Source organism: Balaenoptera borealis (assembly GCF_965194805.1).
Source record: "Balaenoptera borealis genome assembly, chromosome: 3".
In the NCBI taxonomy this organism is placed as follows: Eukaryota; Metazoa; Chordata; class Mammalia; order Artiodactyla; family Balaenopteridae; genus Balaenoptera; species Balaenoptera borealis.
The window spans coordinates 161,418,897-161,437,828 of record NC_138866.1 but is presented as its reverse complement, the minus strand read 5'-3'; positions in this window follow the sequence as shown (position 1 = coordinate 161,437,828).

Sequence of the window (18,932 nt, the reverse complement as noted above, 5' to 3'; positions counted from 1 at the left end):
TTTAAACAATTTTTATAATATAAAATAAATCAGCAAAATTTCTGCATCTTTTATACTATTATTTCCCATGAATGGACAATTATAATTTTTATATCTTTGCTCTAAATTCACTACATGTTTTCTAGGTTCTGCAAACCCAATATGATTTTTCTCTCTGTCCAAATGCATTAGTCAAAAGCCAGTGAAAAACATTAAACAATCAGTTAATTGAAAAAGTACCTGCTCAGCACTGTTCTGGGTACTATCCATTTGGTATGTCCACAGGAAGCTTATTTTCTATTTGTGGACACAGGACTAATATATAAAAAAAATGTATATACATTCTACTCATAATTGTATATATCTGTGACATCGATTACAGGAGTTCAGAAGGGAAAACGAATAAAAGTGTGTGAAAGTGATCATGTAATGTGTATTCACATCATGGAAACTTCTTACTGTATATTTAATATGGTTGTACGTTTTCGGAGAGCTTACTTGTAAACTTTCCAGTAATGATTCTCCCACTATGTGTTTTAGGTCCTTTAAACTGGGTAGTTAGTTTCTTTGAAAGGAAGGCATCCCTCTCACTGGATTAGTGAATAGCAACAATGAATAAGGACTTATCGTGGTAAGACCTTTCTTTAGAACTTAAGACTTTACAATAGAAGAGCTTATTCTTTCAAATATCATACTCCCTAAATCATGGCACTTTTGATTTATTTCTTGTGTTCCCTCCTCCATGCTTGCCATCAGAGAGTATGGTTTAACTGAACTGTGGTTCCAGGTAAAATGGAGTAGGAAGCAACAGAACCTTGCTCCAGCCGCAACAACTTTAAAAAGCCAACTGAATTGCTAAAATTATATTATCCAAGACATCAGAAAATTAGGGAAGCAAACAGGACTAAATGAACTCAACCAAAGACAGCAGAGCCCTTCCAAGATGAGTAGGCGGCCACTGGATGCTTTCTACCCTGGGAATGTGTGCCAATTCCAAGTGCAAGATGAGGCTCGAGTTTGGCCTGAATACAAGGACGTCACTGTGAGAAAGGGACACTACCAAGGCTTTTGGAGGTTGTATGGAGCTGGAATGACAATCTGAAAACTTCCAGAGCCCTAAATGCACAAAGGCCATTTCCCCCCTGTGGTTCATTTACTGAGTCAAGGGGCGCTGGGAAGGTTAAGGAGCTTCTCTAAAATAGCAGACTGAAATATGCTGTAATCTCACAGTAGTGGAGAGACAAAATCTATCTCCTGGAGGAGCACCTGCTGTAAACACACAGCCAGTCTCCTCCTTAAGATATTTGCCCAATTTAGGGCCTGGAGACTAGAGAGCAAAGTTCAAAACTGCCGAAAGTCATATCAACTGACTTGTGGTCTCTGTAGGTGGAAATGGAAGAGGCAGAGACCTGATGGGCTAGCTGTCAAAATTCACAGGTTCTTCTCAACTCTGACACATTTGAAACCAGTGATAGGTTAAATTTGACTAAATCCCCATCCCTGATTAAATCATCAAAGAGCAAATCCTTTCTGAGTCAAAGTAATATAAACTTCAGTCTCTATACAGTCTCATTGTGTTCTTTTATACACAGTGTCCAGCATAAAATTTTAAATTACAATACATGGGGGCAGGGAAGCCGTTTGAAGCAGAGAGATGACCTACATGTTGAAATTAGCAGATAAGTTCTTTAAATAACTGTTATTAATATGTTAAAGAAAATAAAGAGAAAGGTGGACCAACTATTAAAATATGGAGCAGAGCATTTCAATAGAGAATTGAAATCTATGAAAAAGAATCACTCTAGAACTGAAAAGTAAAATATCTGAAAGTAAGAATGCATCAGATGGGTTTAACATCAGACTGGCAAGTCAGAAGCCAGGATTAGCAAACTCAAAAACAGGAAAACTTTAAAATATCCAAAACAAAATACACAGAGGAAAAAAAGAACAGGACAAAAAAGACACATGAAACACAGTCAAACAATCTAACAAATGTATAATTGCAATCCCAGAAGGAGAGGAGAGGATGGGGAAGAAGCAATATTTGAAAAAGTCATGGCTGAGAATTTTCTAAAACTGATGAAAGATACCAACCCATAGATTCACAAGGCTCAGCAAATTCCAAGGATAAATATTTTCAAAGTTACACCTGGTTTAATTCTTCTGGGGTAAAACTTAAGCATCGATATTTTTTAAAGTTTCCCAAGTAAATGCTAATGTATAGTCAGTGCTGAGAACCACTGGTCTAGAAGATGCCATATTAAAAGAATACAGTTTGTTTGATTTTTTATGTTTGCAAGGAATAAAAAGAAGCAAGTTCTAGTCTCTTTTTCCTCAAAATGTCACTATGGGGGTAGCAGGGAGCACATTTATATTTTGATTATCATCTCCATAGCTCAATTCTACAGTTTTTAAATGATGGCATCAGTACCTGCTCTCTCCATAATCCACTGAGTATTGTGGAAAGAAAATTGAAGTGGCATAGATTCAATCTGGCCAAGAAACGTTCTGATTGGAGAACATTAGTCAGGAGGAGGTTACAGGAAGGAGTCCAAAATTGGCTTTATATAGAATCTCAGCCTTTCTCCTTCAGATGCATCTAGAGAGAAGACACTGGAAGATCAAAAGAAGGCAGACTTTTATCCCTGGTGAAGATACACCAAAGTCAAGCTAACAAAGATTAGCTTAATTAGGTGGAATAGCCAAAGCAAAGGAGAGTCTGAGCCTGAGGCGGATGAATGCTGGAAAGCAGAAGACAAATCCCCGTGGAGCTTTGGACACCAGGTTTGCCTGCCAACATCCATTTCCAGAAACAGAATTCAGAGTTGAGAGGGGAAGAATTGTTCTTGTCGAGTCTGAAGATGAGATTAAACCATAATTGATAATATTCTGTGATTGATGAGAAAAACTAGACATTTTGTTCTCTTCAAAAGCTTGTTTCACACAGTTGTTATCCATTCTGTGTACATGTATTTTTTTAAGTAAGAACAGAAATTGTATCATGAAATGTCAACTACCCCAGATCTTAGAGCCAGCAGGAGAATCTCCATAAAGCAGGAGCACAGGATCGAAAGCATTTCTGCACTTTGGTGGACTGATAAATTTTGGCATAGGCAAAAGCTCCCCCAAATACTGAAATTACCTTAATTTTTTTAGAAGTGACCAAAATAAAGGTCAGAGTTTTTGTCCTTAAGATTACCAAATTTTAAAGTGCAAATAATGAATCAGCACGAGAGAGACAGAGCATTTTCTCACTATAACGAGATATAAACTATCCGCCAGGTAGACCCAAAGACCACCTCGCCACCGACTTCTTCCTACCCGGCCCACAAGCCCCAGCCGAGAACGCAGGCCCTGGAGTCATCCAGCCCAGACAGTAACCCAATGCCCCTGATTCTCATGGGAAGAAGCTCTGCTTTCCAGCTGCCCACACATTCTACACAATCTCAACAGGAGCTACCCCAATTCTCATCCAGTTTTCCTGGTGCATCAAATCTATAGAACAAAATAATTTGCTGTTGATTTGGGGGATTATTACATGTCTCCTCCCAAGACATGTCATCAGTTTTTCCTGGCTTCTAAATATCACTTCATCTGATGTGCACACAACATGAAATCAGTCTACCCTGCCGAGGTTCTATTTTTGCTGTTGCCTCTTCCACGAATTTTAGAATTATTACCTTTAATCCTATCCTCAGGACCACAACTTTACATTTCCCCACAGAATTCTCAAAGTGATTCAAAGTTTGCCGGAGCTCCTCCTCTGTGTAAGGCCTTGAGTCTCCTTTGTCCTCAGAGCCAATATTTGTATTGTGCTGCCACCTGGTCCCGTGTTACATACTGGCTCAAATCACTTATCTGTAGATTAACTCAAAAAACTCTAAAAATAGGATATGAGCCCCAAGCTTTTTACTGCTATTTATATATATTTTTTCTGTTACCATCACTACCAAGTGAAATCTGCATGAACTCCTTTTAATACATTTCCCGTATTGTTCATCTTACTTATAGCTGGCCTTGACCCAGATACGAGCTGTCAAAGGATTCCAAATACATGAGAAGTTTACTCTTTAAAAGAAGAATTATTTTTGACCTGTCGTGTTTTTCTAATGGCCAAGACACAGTAGAAAACTTCTCTGTAATAGGACTTGAAATGAGAAGAATCTATTTTATTCATCTATCTTCACCACTAAGCAAACCACGTGATCGGCCATGGTCCTCGCCGGGTGGGTGAAGCCAGGGGTCTCAGATTACGGTCCCACAGCAGCCCCTGATGTTATGTGACCACAAACCCGACACTTGACCTTTGAGTGACTCAGGGTCATCTTATGATGGTCTTTGGCCCCTGTATTGTGGGTAGGTTGGTTTCGTTTTAAACTATAACGCTCCATAGTCTAAGCATTACAAAAAAAAAGAAACTCGTAGGAGAAGTAAAAGCAGAAAATTGGTTTTTTGATTAAAAAAACAAAAATGAAAGGAACCTTGGATTTCTTCAAGGAAAGGAGCAGCATTGGAGTGAATCTTTTGCTACTATGTACATATACCTAGGGTGGCAGTCCTGGCTTTCCATCCTCAGGGGAGGGGAAATAAGGGGAGCAGACATTGCTGCTCCAAACGGGCAATTATCCGTGTGTAGATGTTGCTCGCTGCCCAGCGTCCATGACAAGTCACCGCCCCATGACATGGAATTGCCCTTTCCTGACTGATTCTGAAGACTTCCAGCCCTCCTGCCTCCCCTGAACCAAAGGCACACAAATGTTTAAGCAGCTTTGTCCAGAAGGGTTCAGTTAACGGCAAGTACCAGGACAGTTGTGCGGTTTGCACACGGCACAAGGCGGCTGAGCCGGGGAAGGAGCGCCAAGGTCCAGCTCAGGCTACACTTGCCAAAGCCGGAGCCCTGGCACTGGCTTGTGTCCATGTGGAAGAAGAGGTGCCTTTTCCTTCACACAAAGGCACGGTCTGCTTGCTAAGCCATGTGCCCATAGACCTGAGGATGTCCACAGGTGGCACACACAGATGTCCACACGAAGGTTCAGTACAGGCAAGTGGAAGCCCTGAATGATTGTCCAAAAGTGTGTGCATGTGTGTGCACGTGTGTGTGTGTGTGTGTGCGTGTGTGTTATGATGGGGGAGGCGGGGGGCTGCCAGAGGGCACCATACACCTGGTCAGGCTCCTTCGTTCCTTTGCATGACATGAAGGGTACAGCTTCCCTTCCTTAGCTTTTTTTTTTAGGCCTCTCACTCAAATGTTCTCTAGGGTAGCAGAGAATATTCATTCCCAACTCTCTCCTCTTTCTCTTCTCATAAGCCCCACCCCATTTGATTACGTCCTCTTTTTCCCCTGAGATGTACCAGTCTTCCCTAGAGAGTAATAAAGTGCTCATACCCTGCTCCCTCCTTGCATTTTGCATATTCCAACGTCCCAGGCATTTGCTGAATGCCGAGGCATCTATTAGTTATCGACTGATGTATGATGAATTACTCAAAACTTAGCGATTTAAAATAATAAATATGCTTCTCTCAACAGACATTTTCTCTGTGAGTGCAGAATCCAGGAATGGCTTAGCTGAGTCATTCATGAAGCTGCGATCAAGCTGTCAACTGGGACCACAGTCATTTGATAAGAGACTGCCAAGCTCACCCACATAGTTGCCAGGAGGTCTGAGTTCCTTTCTGGCTATTGGTTGGAGGTCTCAGTTCCCCACCAGAAAGATCTCTCCATACAGCTGCTGAGAATGTGGCAGCTTGCTTCCCCCGAAACTAGTGGTCCAGGAGAGACAAAACCAGTGAATGCAATAGGGTCCTACTGTATAGCACAGTAGGGAACTATATTCAGTATCCTATGATAAATGGAAAAGAATGTATATATGTGTATAACTGAATCACTTTGCTGTACAGCAGAAATTAACACAACATTGTAAAACAACAATACGTCAATAAAATTTAAAAAAAAACAAAAAACACAGTGAGTGCAAGAGGGCCCGAGACAGGAGCTGTAACCTTTTATAACCTGATCTCAGAAGTGACCTATCACTTCTGCCAAACACTGCTGGTCACACTGACCAACCCTTAGACAATGTGGCTGAGGGGGGGATTCCACACGGGTGTGACTGCCAGGGGTTAGGGACCATCAGGGACCATCGTGAAGGCTGGCTCCTGCATATACAATCCTCTGATCAATATCTACTAGCTCTCCAGAGAAGGCAGGGTGCATACATTACCAATTACAAGTTCACAACACTAAAAAGCAGGTCCTGTGTTTGTTCTTATCTTCCCCAGGGTTTTCATAGTTTTATTTGCATAACCCCCAAAAGGATTTGCAAAAACGACATACTCCTTCACACATTTTAAAGTTAATATTCGAAACTTCATGTTGTAATGTTCCATGGATGCAAAGATTATAATTTCTAGCATTTTGTAAATGTTGAGTTTTATATAGAACTATTACATCACTTTAAAAAAAACAAAACTGAAGTTCAAGTTCACTCAGTTTGGCATATACCCTTAGGGCAAAAGCCAGACCCATTGTTCCACTTCCCTCTCTGTGGTTCCCTACTTCATTCAGTCCCTGGCCTGGTTATTGTTGAAATTTTTGCCATCTCATTGATGCTTTTAAGGAGATTACATTTCTTTTTACCCAGAATTTTAGTTGTTTTCAGTGGAAGTGTCATTGTTATGAGACTAGCACACAAAGTTTCCAGAGTGTGCACCATTTTGTTTTTGAATAGTGGCAATTATAGGACATCATACCTCTCCTGAAGACTTTATTCTATTATTTTTAAAATATTTATTTGCATATCTATCTCAGTTTATACATATGTATATATTTTTTCTTTGCCCTGAGCTTTAAGAAAAAAAAGAAGATAGGGAACCTCACTTATATGTGGATTCTAAAGAACAAAAAACGAAAGCAAACAAAAGAAGGAAGGAAAATATCTTAAAGATTTCAAGCTAGAGAATATTTTTTTAAAATAAGACATGTAAAGGCAAGCCATAAAGAAAATGATGGTTAAATTCAAACACACTAAAATCAAGACCTCCGTGTCATGGAAGACACCATAAAGAGTGAGAAGACCAGAACAGGATGGAAAGCCCAGAGATAAACCCATGCACATATGGTAACCTAATCTATGACAAAGGAGGCAAGAATATAAAATGGGGAAAAGACAGCCTCTTCAATAAGTGGTGCTGGGAAAACTGGACAGCTACATGTAAAAATATGAAATTAGAACACTCCCTAACACCATACACAAAAATAAACTCAAAATGGATTAAAGACCTTAATGTAAGGCCAGACACTATAAAAACTCTTAGAGGAAAACATGGGCAGAACAATCTTTGACGTAAATCACAGCAGGATCTTTTTTGACCCACCTCCTAGAGTAATGAAAATAAAAACAAAAATAAACAAATGGGACCTAATGAAACTTAAAAGCTTTTGCACAGCTAAAGAAACCATAAACAAGATGAAAAGACAACCCTCAGAATGGGAGAAAATATTTGCAAGCGAAGCAACTGATAAAGGATTAATCTCCAAAATATACAAGCAGCTCATGCAGTTCAATATCAAAAAAACAAACAACCCAATCCAAAAATGGGCAGAAGACCTAAATAGACATTTCTCCAGAGAAGATATACAGATTGCCAACAAGCACATGAAAGAATGCTCAACATCACTAATCATTAGAGAAATGTAAATCAAAACTACAACGAGGTATCACTTCACACCAGTCAGAATGGCCATCATCAAAAAATCTACAAATAATAAATGCTGGAGAGGGTGTGGAGAAAAGGGAACCCTCTTGCACTGTTGGTGGGAATGTTAATTGATACAGTCACTACAGAGAACAGTACGGCGGTTCCTTAAAAAACTAAAAATAGCACTACCATATGACCCAGCAATCCCACTACTGGGCATATACCCTGAGAAAACCATAATTCAAAAAGAATCATGTACCACAATGTTCACTGCAGCTCTATTTACAATAGCCAGGACATGGAAGCAACCTAAGTGTCCATCGACAGATGAATGGATAAAGAAGATGTGGCACATATAGACAATGGAATATTACTCAGCCATAAAAAGAAATGAAATTGAGTTATTTGTAGTGAGGTGGATGGACCTAGAGTCTGTCACACAGAGTGAAGTAAGTCAGAAAGAGAAAAACAAATACTGTATGCTAACACATATATATGGAATCTAAAAAAAAAAAAAAAAAATATATATATATATATATATATATATATATGGTTTGGAAGAACCTAGGGGCAGGACAGGAATAAAGATGCAGATGTAGAGAATGGACTTGAGGACATGGGGAGGGGGAAGGGTAAGCTGGGACAAAGTAAGAGAGTAGCATTGACGTGTATACACTACCAAATGTAAAATAGATAGCTAGTAGGAAGCAGTCGCATCGCACAGGGAGATCAGCTCGGTGCTTTGTGTCCACCTAGAGGGGTGGGATAGGGAGGGTGGGAGGGAGACGCCAGAGGGAGGAGAAATGGAGATATATGTATATGTATAGCTGATTCACTTTGTTATACAGCAGAAACTAACACACCATTGTAAAGCAATTATACTCCAATAAAGATGTTAAAAAAAATGTTGATCAAGAAAAATTTTTTAACAAAAAAATTAAATAAGTAAATAAAGTAAATAAATTAAATATATATATATATATATATATATATATATATATATATATATAAAAATCCATCTTAGCCCACAGGTGGTACAAAAACAGGCAATGGGATGGATTTACCCACAGGTCTTAGTATGCTGACCAAATAATTACGTGAGCTTTCTAATTGTCTTCAGAATCAAAGCAAGGTTGGTCTTGTCCAGTTGTTCCATAGCTTAACTTAATGTGCTAGAAGAGAGTCTATTCCACCCCATATCATCTTGCTTAGCTAACGTGTGATGCCTTTAACTCTTTAAGTAGTGGAAACAAGATACATCAACATTGAGAGGTAATATAGAACAGGAACAGAGAACAAAGATTGGAATCCAGGCTCTCTCGCTAATGGGCTATGTGACCTTGAGCATAACTTAAACCTCTTTCCTCATCTATAAAAATGGAAATAATAGCACATATGCAGTTCTCTGTTATGTGCAGTTATGGATTCTTCTACCCTTGAACTTCAAAACCTATTCTTTTCAACATTAACTACATCCTGCTTTACTTTCCTGTCCCCAATTTAAGCTTCGTCCATGTTCCACTCATGCAAACACTTGTGAGAATTCACCAGGTTCACCTTCCTCAATGTCCTTGGCTCTTTAGTTATGGGTCTTGAAAGGCCACCTCCCATTTTTGGCATAACTACATAGTTCTGTTTGCTCTAAATCATAGCAACTAGAGAGAATGCAAATTAGAACACAGTTTGACAATGTGTGTCAAGTACCTTAAAATGCTCTTAAAAGTGTTTTCATCCAGTATTTTCAATACAAGGAATCTATCCTAAAGTAACAATCTGAAATACAAACCAAGATTTATGCACAAAGAGAACCGTCAAGGCATAAGTCATAATAACAACAACAACAAAAGGATTTTGAAAAAAAATTCTCCATGTGGAGGGGAAAGAAATATATTTTTTAACTCTTTACATGTTTCCCATGGGATTATGTATCATATATATTATGTATATTATATTACGTATGTAATCTCATGCATATGAGACCACCTAAAACATCAATCCTACTTTAATGCCAATTTGGAGCTGTATCATAGGTTTCCAGTGTAATGATGGGATCCATGGACCTTACCTCATTATATGTATTGGAAAGCCAATTTGACTCACAGTGAAACAATCTGTAATACAAGAAGGCACTTTGTATCAAGGATGTCTTGTTGTAAATTATAATATTCCTCTCAAAAATTATTTGACCACCTCACCCATAAAGGATAGAGCCTCAGATTTTATTCAACTGTTCCCATGCCGTTAGGACATGGTGCCACACCAACCACCAGCTTCTTCTCTGAGAAGCTTACTGTCTCCCCACATATGCCTGGGGATGAGGGACACTAGCCAGGATTTAATCAGACAACCTCAAACCATATTTGGAAGTTCACTCCACACCACCCAGATCTGTGTTGGAGTATAAATAATTTTTGGCCCAAGAAACAAAAATGATAGAGTTAGCATGAACTGAGACGGGGAAGGCTACAGTGGAGTAGGATTGGAGAGGTGACAATTTAGAATTCAGTTTTAACCATGCTAAATTCAAGAAACCAAGTGGAAATCTTGAGTAGGCAGGTTGCAATGTGAGTTTGGAACTCAAAAGAGAGGTCCGGCCTGGAGCACTCATCAGTTTGGGAATTGTCGGTACACAGATGATGTTTAAGCCCATGAGACAAAATGGCATCACTAAAGACGCAGATAGAGAACACAGAGGTCCAAGGAAGGAACCTTCCGGCACCTGCCATCAGGAAGTCAGGTAGATGAGGAAAAAGCAGTCAAAGAAACTAGGAATGAGCAGCTCATGGTAGGAGGAAAACCAAAGGCGTAAACCATGTAAGACATGAAAAACTTGGGACTTCCCTGGCAGTCCAGTGGTTAAGACTCTGTGCTTGCAAGGCAGGGTGCAGGGGTTTGATCCCTGCTCGGGGAACTAAGATCCCACATGCCGAGTGGCCAAAAAAAAAAAAAAGACATGAAAAAAGCATTTCAAGGAGCCACCCACTGTGTCAAAAGCTGTTGATAGCTCAGCAGTGACAAAAATATCTCACAACAGCTGCAGACTAGTTGGTACAAGTGACTGAAGCCAACCATCACATCTAAAAGCCTAAATCTAGGCTATTTTATACTTGATGTTGAACTTCCTTATTCCCATTCTCACTCTTGGTGATTCAATGAAGTCCTCTCCCTGTAAACGTTTGGTTCAATATTTAAATGTGTTCAGTATCAACCCAAACACCCAGAGTGATTAACAGAGAATAAAGATAAGGTTGCCAGGCACTGAAAAGATCCAGATATTATTCAGACTCTGACGTGAGAAGGCGGAAAGCATGGGAGTTCCAAGCCACTTGTTGAAAAATTTCCTCTTTGCTTACGTGGCGAGCAACCACTTGATGGTGAACTGTCTCTCCTTTGGGAAGACATTACCATGCATTTCAGTAGGATTATTCTTCAAAGTGACATTAATATCTATCATCCAAGAAGAGATTTTTGAGAAATGCCCTGGGCATTGAACCGTCTCCCTCCTTTCATGCTCTGTGAGTTTCTCCTCCTTCCTTCTCTCCTATCCCCAGAAAGTCTTTTCCCAACCCAGCTTAAGGAGCATGGTTCTACCACCTTGACAAAAATATTCCATTACCTTTAGGTGACCTTTCTCTGAGACTTGGAAATGGAGTGTTTCAACGATAGGTCAGGCACTGGATGACTTCACTGGTGCTCCCTGAAAGACAGAGCTGATGAATAGCATTTGAACCCTGTTTCCCTAATCCTTCAGGCAGAATTAGAGGCTCTCCGGAAGGGTAATCCCGAATGATTCATGATGCCTGCTTCAGCACGGTCACACGTCATATAAATACAAATTGACAGTTTGTGCACACTGGACCCATGATGGTATTTACTTAAAAATCCTCTCAAGTACACTCCCAGTGGCTACACTGGGGACAGTTCTGTAAGCCTGGCAAACAGAGGCACTCACTCATCCTGTCCGGCCACTAGATTGACAGGAACATTTTGAATATTCAGCTCCCTTTCTGTGCCACCTGGCACTTATCTGTCCTTTGGTCAGGCAGTGGGTTTGTTAGTTGATTGCAAGGATACTCCTTTAAAAAACAGACAAAAAGATGGTAAGCTGACACCTTGGGATAACCCCCTTGGCCGTCCTGAAGTTTAGAGGGTGAAACAAAAAATCGAGGTTATGGAATAATAATAGAGGCGGGAAAGAGATGGGTGACAAATAACGTGCTAAGAAATAGCTAGAGATACTTAACAGCACTAATAATGCACTAAGTGCTGAAAATGTAAAGAGAAAAACTCATGTAGAGTCCCCTCCAAGAAAACATTTAAATCTGTTATTTTCCAAAAGAATTCTTGATAGACAATAATGAAAAACGAACAGGCAGAGACCAACTGTTATTGATTTGTGTTTTCAACACTGGCAACCCCGCTGCTTCAAAGAAAATGTCAAAAACAGAAACACTTTTCACTGAGAGCAATGTGAAGGTCATCCACGCAGTAGCATCCTGACTGCTGACCCTGGACTCTGGAGGAAAGAATTCGAAGCAGGATTTGGAAAAAGGTAGAATTCATGTAAATAAAAGCAGAACGAACTCAGAACTGCCTCAATACCAGCTTTTACGTGGGCTCCTTTGGTGGTTAAACGCGGTGCGAAATAATCTTTTTAATGGTCCTGGGGAGTCTTGATTTCCTTTGTGTGTAAGCCCATTATGTGTTTACTTGAAAGGACTCCCTTACTCCTTTCTGGCTTTCTCCGACATTCACCCTAATGCTTCCCTCTTTCTTGTCCAGAGCATGAAGCAGCACCCTTTGGAGGTCAGGAAGGAAAGAAAACACCACCGGAGCAGATAAAGAGCTGGCAAGCCTCCAGGCAAAAGACCTGCAAGAAGGAAGTGACTTTATTCAAGTCACCTCTTCTACCCCATTGCCCATGACCTCCTGGATTTTTACAGTAGGCATGGTGTTGTTTTATACTATTACTAATTGGTAATCAATTCCCTTTTAACATTTGGGTAACCCTTTTGGCTTATACACCCTATCCTGCAGTTTAGAAGGTGGAACGACAACAAAACAAAGCTATGGGATAGGAACATTGGTGGGGAAGGATGAGTTACCAATGACATGATAAGAGGGTCATTGAGGGAGTTCCCTGGTGGTCCAGTGGTTAGGACTCGGCGCTTTCACTGCCAGTGGCCCCGGGTTCAATCCCCTGTTGAGGAACTAAGATCCTGAAAGCCGCGTGGCATGGCCAAAAAAAAAAAAAAGTGGGTCATTGAAAGTCAACAGCAAGAGCCCTAAGAAAACACTGATACGTGGTGTTGATATCAAACCACATCATGGCTCTACAATTTGTTTACTGTGTCCTGAGAGATGCGTAAACAATCTTCTGAGTGATGCTAACAATTAAGACACACCCGTGTTCCTATTGGTTAGGTTTGTTTATGGTTTGATTGGTCTGAAGGTGCCCAATCATAAGATTATAGGTTATAGCAACTCTACTCACAGGAAGAGCGACCAAAATCTTAGATTTTATATCATACATAATAATTTTACCTTTTCTAATTGAGTATCTTACAATATCTAGTCAAACAGAGCCGACAGATAAAATATATCAAAAACACACTGTCTTTCTCTTTAAAAAAAAAAAAATCTTTAAGCAAATGAGAAGACAAGCCACAGACTGGGAGAAAATATTTGCCAAAAACTCTTAAAATTAACAGTAAGACAACAAACAACCTCATTTTAAAAAATGAGACAAAGACCTTAACAGACACCTCACCAAAGAAGATACAAATAAACATATGAAAAGGTGCTCCACACTGTATGTTATCAGGGAAATGCAAATTAAAACAATGAGATACCATCACACGCATTTAGAACAGCCAAAATCTGGAACACAGACAACACCAAGTGCTGGCGAGGGTGTAGAATAACAGAAACTCTGATTCATTGCTGGTAGGAATGAAAAATGGTGCAGTCACTTTGGGAGACGCTTAGGCAGTTTCTTACGTAACTAAACATACTCTTACCTTATGATCCAGCAATTATGTTCCTTGGTATTTACCCAAAGGAGTTGAAAACTTATGTCCACACAAAACCTGCACATGAATATAACAGCAGCTTTATTCATAATTGCCAATACTTGGAGGCAACCAAGATGTCCTTCGGTAGGTGAATGGATAAATAAACAATGGTGCGTCCAGACAACGGAATATTATTTACTAAATATTTACGTTTGATTGACTGAGAAGGACTCCAAGGGACAAAAGACAGGTGAGTAAAAGATGGTGTCATGAAAAATTTAGCTCTGATGGTCTCCCTCTTTCCCCTTTAAGTTATAAAGTGTGAGTTCAAGTTCTCAAAGTTCCCTAGGGAGCTCTGAATGCAGCTGAGGATGTGCCAGAGATGGGCAAAGGACTGTACGATTTGGAAGGAATAAAAGTGAGAATAACTAAAGACAGTGAGACCCAGAAATTTAATTGCCTGCTGCAGAGACCAGGGAGTAGAAAAGCTAACCCAACAAGCTTCCTGCATCTTCGCCCACCATGAGCGAGATAACCAAGGGAAAAGGGGCATTGGGCTGGCAGAGGGAATTTTGGCTTCCATGTGCCATTTCCTGACTTTATATTAATTTTGCATTCCTTTTCTTTTTCCCCCAGTAAGTGTTTCTAACAGGGCAACTAACAAGAGAATTGAGTAAGCCGCACCATCCCATACCTCAGATAGACCTAAAGTCACTGGGAAAAGAAAGGGGACAGGGCAGGGAGGTTTTCGACATTGAAAACACAGAAGCAACAAAAATACTTAAGTCAGTGTTTTTCTGACTAGGATGTAGCTTAGCCAGAAAATCATCTTGTTGGATGATTTTGAGACAGAGTAGACAAATTTGGCCACTTCAAAACTTTTTAATAGTTTGAAACTTTGAGTGTGTTTTGGACAAGCACCAACTCCCGACCATTCTTAAAGTGCCCATCACAGCATTCCATAATTTAATTATAGTTTTTCGCTCCTAGTCATTTGCGGTATTTATTTTTCAAGCAGGTAAAGCGTGATACTTGGAAGAACAGAGTAGTTTGCAGTCAAATAGAAGAGGACAAATAATTAGACAACATTTCAAAAGTACAAGAAAAAAATGCCACCACAGCGGTTCAGATGCTGTTTTCCTTCTTATATATCATGGGCTATGAGTCAACCCAGCCGGAATATTATTAGAGGTTGACCTGAATTCTGGCATAATTACATGCATAAAAACTTGGATTTCAGCCCAATGTATAAGTTTACCCTTCTTACTGCAGCTGCTGCCCTTCAAGGGCTGGGAGATCTTTAATTCCCAATCGAGAGACAGTGCTGGCAGGACCTGAGGCTTGTTGAAGTCATCTTTGCAGTCAGACCTGATTAAACACAGCCTGGGTGGGAAGGAGTAGGCTGTCCCGGACAGAGGTCTGCACCTGCCAGCACCCTTTGTTGCGAGCTACAGACCCACTCTAACTGGCCCGGGCAGAAAATGTATTAAAAGCTGTTAGGTAGTTCACGGAAGCTCCGGAAGCCCAGAGAACCAGGCATGAAAGCTATCCAGCCAAGAGCCGTCCCCAAATGCTGCCAGAACACTCCCAGGACACTGGGACCTCCACGGAGGCCAGCTTCCCATCATCGGCTCGGCCTCTGGGGACCCAGTGTCTCCACCACCCAGTGCCCCCCCCAAAATGGGTTCTGTGCTGCATCTCCAGCCCCCAGAAGTTCTCTTCTAAATCTTAGTCTCCCGCTGGGCTGTGTCTGACTGAAGAAAGCCAAGCCAAAAAGGGAGCCAAGACGACAACTTCTGACTCTATCTTGGAGAGACAGAACCCATAACGTGGGAAATAATCTTAGGGTTAAAAAGAAATTAGCCACAGGAAGACATGGAGAGGTGGGCACATTTTCAGTCTTACAAATTCGTAGTAACATTGTGAACAAGTGAACATCAGGATCCTTCTATCCCTCTGGAACTTTCATGGACACTCATCTATTCAAATAGTCATTCTTTCTCATGAGAATGTAAGTTGCTAGTGGGAAGGAATCTCTTTCCATTTTGTTCGTGGAGGCAGCCAAAGCAAATAAAATAGAACTTAGCACAGAGTAGGTGCTCAATAAACATCTGCTGAACGAATGAATTTGTTGAACTCATATTTACTTCATGTCTATTAGACATCAAGGATATAAAAGTAACAAGACAGAGCCAGAATTCAACATGCTCTCGGCAGCTACTGACCCAGGTCTGCCGGGAAGGACAGCAATGATGGTACCCGTGATAGGTGCTTTGACAGAGGAAGGATGAGGTAGAGAGTTTAGAAGAAGTCCTTACTCTGGTTTTGGGAAGAGAGTATCTGGAAGGACACCCTAGAGGATGAGCCTGACTTAGCCAGCAAAGCACAGGACAGGAAGGCTCCTGGGATGGACAAAAGGAAGGAGAATGTCCAGGCCAATGGGCGGCATGTGCAGAAGTTTGGACATAAGAGAGTCCGGGATTTCAAGTAGCTCAATACAGACATCTTTGGGTTATAATTAGCCTTTGGGTTTCCACTCACAAGGTCACACAGAGGACAAGCAGGGAAAAGAAAGTCAGGTTGCAGTGGAAAACCAAAAATTAGCATTAAGTTCTTCCTAAAAACCCTGCTTGGCAAGAAGTTGCCATTTTCAGCAAATTGGTGATGGACAGTGTCACCTTTACCTAGAACAGTGATGGGCAGTGTCATCTTTAGGTCACTGGAACTTGGAAGCATTGGAACTTGTTGCCCATCACACACAAGGGCACTCTGAGATCAAAAGTGATTCTTAAATAAGAAAACAAATAACCCAATTTTTAAAATGAGCAATAGATCTGCACAGGCACCTCATCCAAGAAGACATACAGGTGGAAAATAAGCTTATGGGAAGATGTTCAACGTCATATGTCATCAAAGAAACGCAAACGAAAACAACAATGAAATACCACTATATACTTATCAGAATGGCCAAAATCTGGAACACTGACAACACCAAACACTGACAAGGATGTGGAGCAATGGGAACTCTCACTCATTGCTGGTAGGAATGCAAAATGGTACAGCCACTTCGGAAGACAAATTGGCAGTGTCTAACAAAACTAAACATACTCTTACCATACAATCCAGCAATCACACTCCTTGACATTTACCCAAAGGAGTTGAAAATTTATGTCTACACAAAAACCTACATGTGGCTGTTTATGGCAGCTTTACTCCTAATTGCCAAAGCTTGGAAGCAACCAAAATGTCCTTCAATTGGTGAATAGGTAAACAAACTGTGATACATCCAGACAATGGAATATTATCCAGCACTAAAAAGAAAAGAACTATCAAGTCACAAAAAGACATGGAGGAAACTTAAGTGCATATTACTAGGTAAAGAAAGTCAGTCTGAAAAGGCTACATACCATATGATTCCAACCCTATGACATTCTAGAAATAGCAAAACTACAGAGACAGTAAAAAGATCAATGGTTGTCAGGGGTTGGGGGGAGAGTGGGGTGAACAGTTGGAGCACAGAAGACTTTTAGGGAAGTGAAACGACTCTAAGATATTATAATTGTGGACACATGTCATTATACAGTTGTCAAAACCCATAGAATGTACAACACCAAGAGTGAACCCTGATGTAAACTCTGGGGGAAAAGTAGTTCTTAATTCATTCTTTCACTTTCATTCATTCAACAGCTATGAAGACAACCATACAATCTCATAAAGCAGTGTGGCTCATCATATTTAATTCATGCCCCTTTTGATACTCCGATTTTAAAAGTCCAAACAAATTTCATACCACAAATAAAAATAAAATGAAGTGATGGCTATTTTTAATACGCTATTTCGAACAACCGCAGGCCTGGTCCAGCAGCGATTCTAATATACCCACCCTTCTCAGGAGCATCCACCACCTCTACCCTGCCAAGCCCCACCCCCATCCCTGCCCCAGCGTGATAATCGCTGTGACACGGAAAGTCTGTACCAGCTCGTGTGAAAGGCAGTGTATAATAAGAGCTATAAGAAATGTAGGGAATTATTCTGAAAACAGGACCATCCTCAACTGGAACTAGTAGGTGGCATCTAGGGTTGGAACTGAAGGATGGGTAGGATTTCAAGAGCAGAAATGTAGAAAAAAACACCCATAAAAAGAAAGAGGCCTCAGAGAAAACACAGTGATGAGTAATCACAGGTCATAGATGAGAAAGCTGCATTGTCTAGTCTGACTAGAACAGACTACTTGTGTCAACACCCAGCACGGTGTCCCACACAAAGTAAGAACTCACTAAATATTTGTTGATAAACAAATGAATTTTGTCAGAGTCTGAAAGGAGAAAACTAGATTTCTACAAGACAGTAAAGAGCTTGAAATAGGGCAAAAACAGGTGGATTTTATTATGATTATAATAGGAATTTATGGAAATTTTTATAATTTTTTAGGAATTTATAGGTTTTTGAACAGGGATTGAACATGATCAGATCTGTGTGCTTTAGAAATGTTTTGTAGCCACTATCTATGGGATAGAGAAAATCCTCACGAAAGGAAAGTAGACAGAAGTCTGTGAAGTGATCCAGGTGTAAGCATAACTGAAAGTTTGCACTGTCTTTTATATGTAACTTCCTTACAAAATTGTTGTCTTAAAAGTCTTTCGTGAGACGATATGGAGAGAAAGAATATTATTACATATAATTTAAATACATTTCTTTTTTCACTGTTATGCATGGATTCATTTCTATTGTACCTCGCTTCCCAATTTCAAAAATAATACATGTTTATTATGGAAAATGTATAAGATATCAAAGATTACTTTAACCTTATGAAATTTTATCACACATAGAAAAGGTATACATCTTGGTTATATCTTTACAATCTATATTCTGTGTATGACATACACATACACGCACACACATATTCAGATCAATTTCCTCATAACTTTTATAATACGTATTTTTTCTCTTTAAAAATAAATATTTTTTAACTTTTTATTTGAAATTTTACATTTTAAATTTTAAAACTTTATTTTTTTATAATTATAAAAGTAATAAATGCTTATAAAAACAAAAATAGTGAAAACTGTAAAGAAGAAAAATAAAACCATCTACAATCCCACCACCAAATGAAAGATGCTGCCATCAACATTTTGTCGTAGCACCTAGGTTTCTCTCCCTCTTTTGATATAAGTAGATTAGACTACATAGATAGATGGTAGATACATAGATGCATAGATAATCGATAGATAAATGGACTCA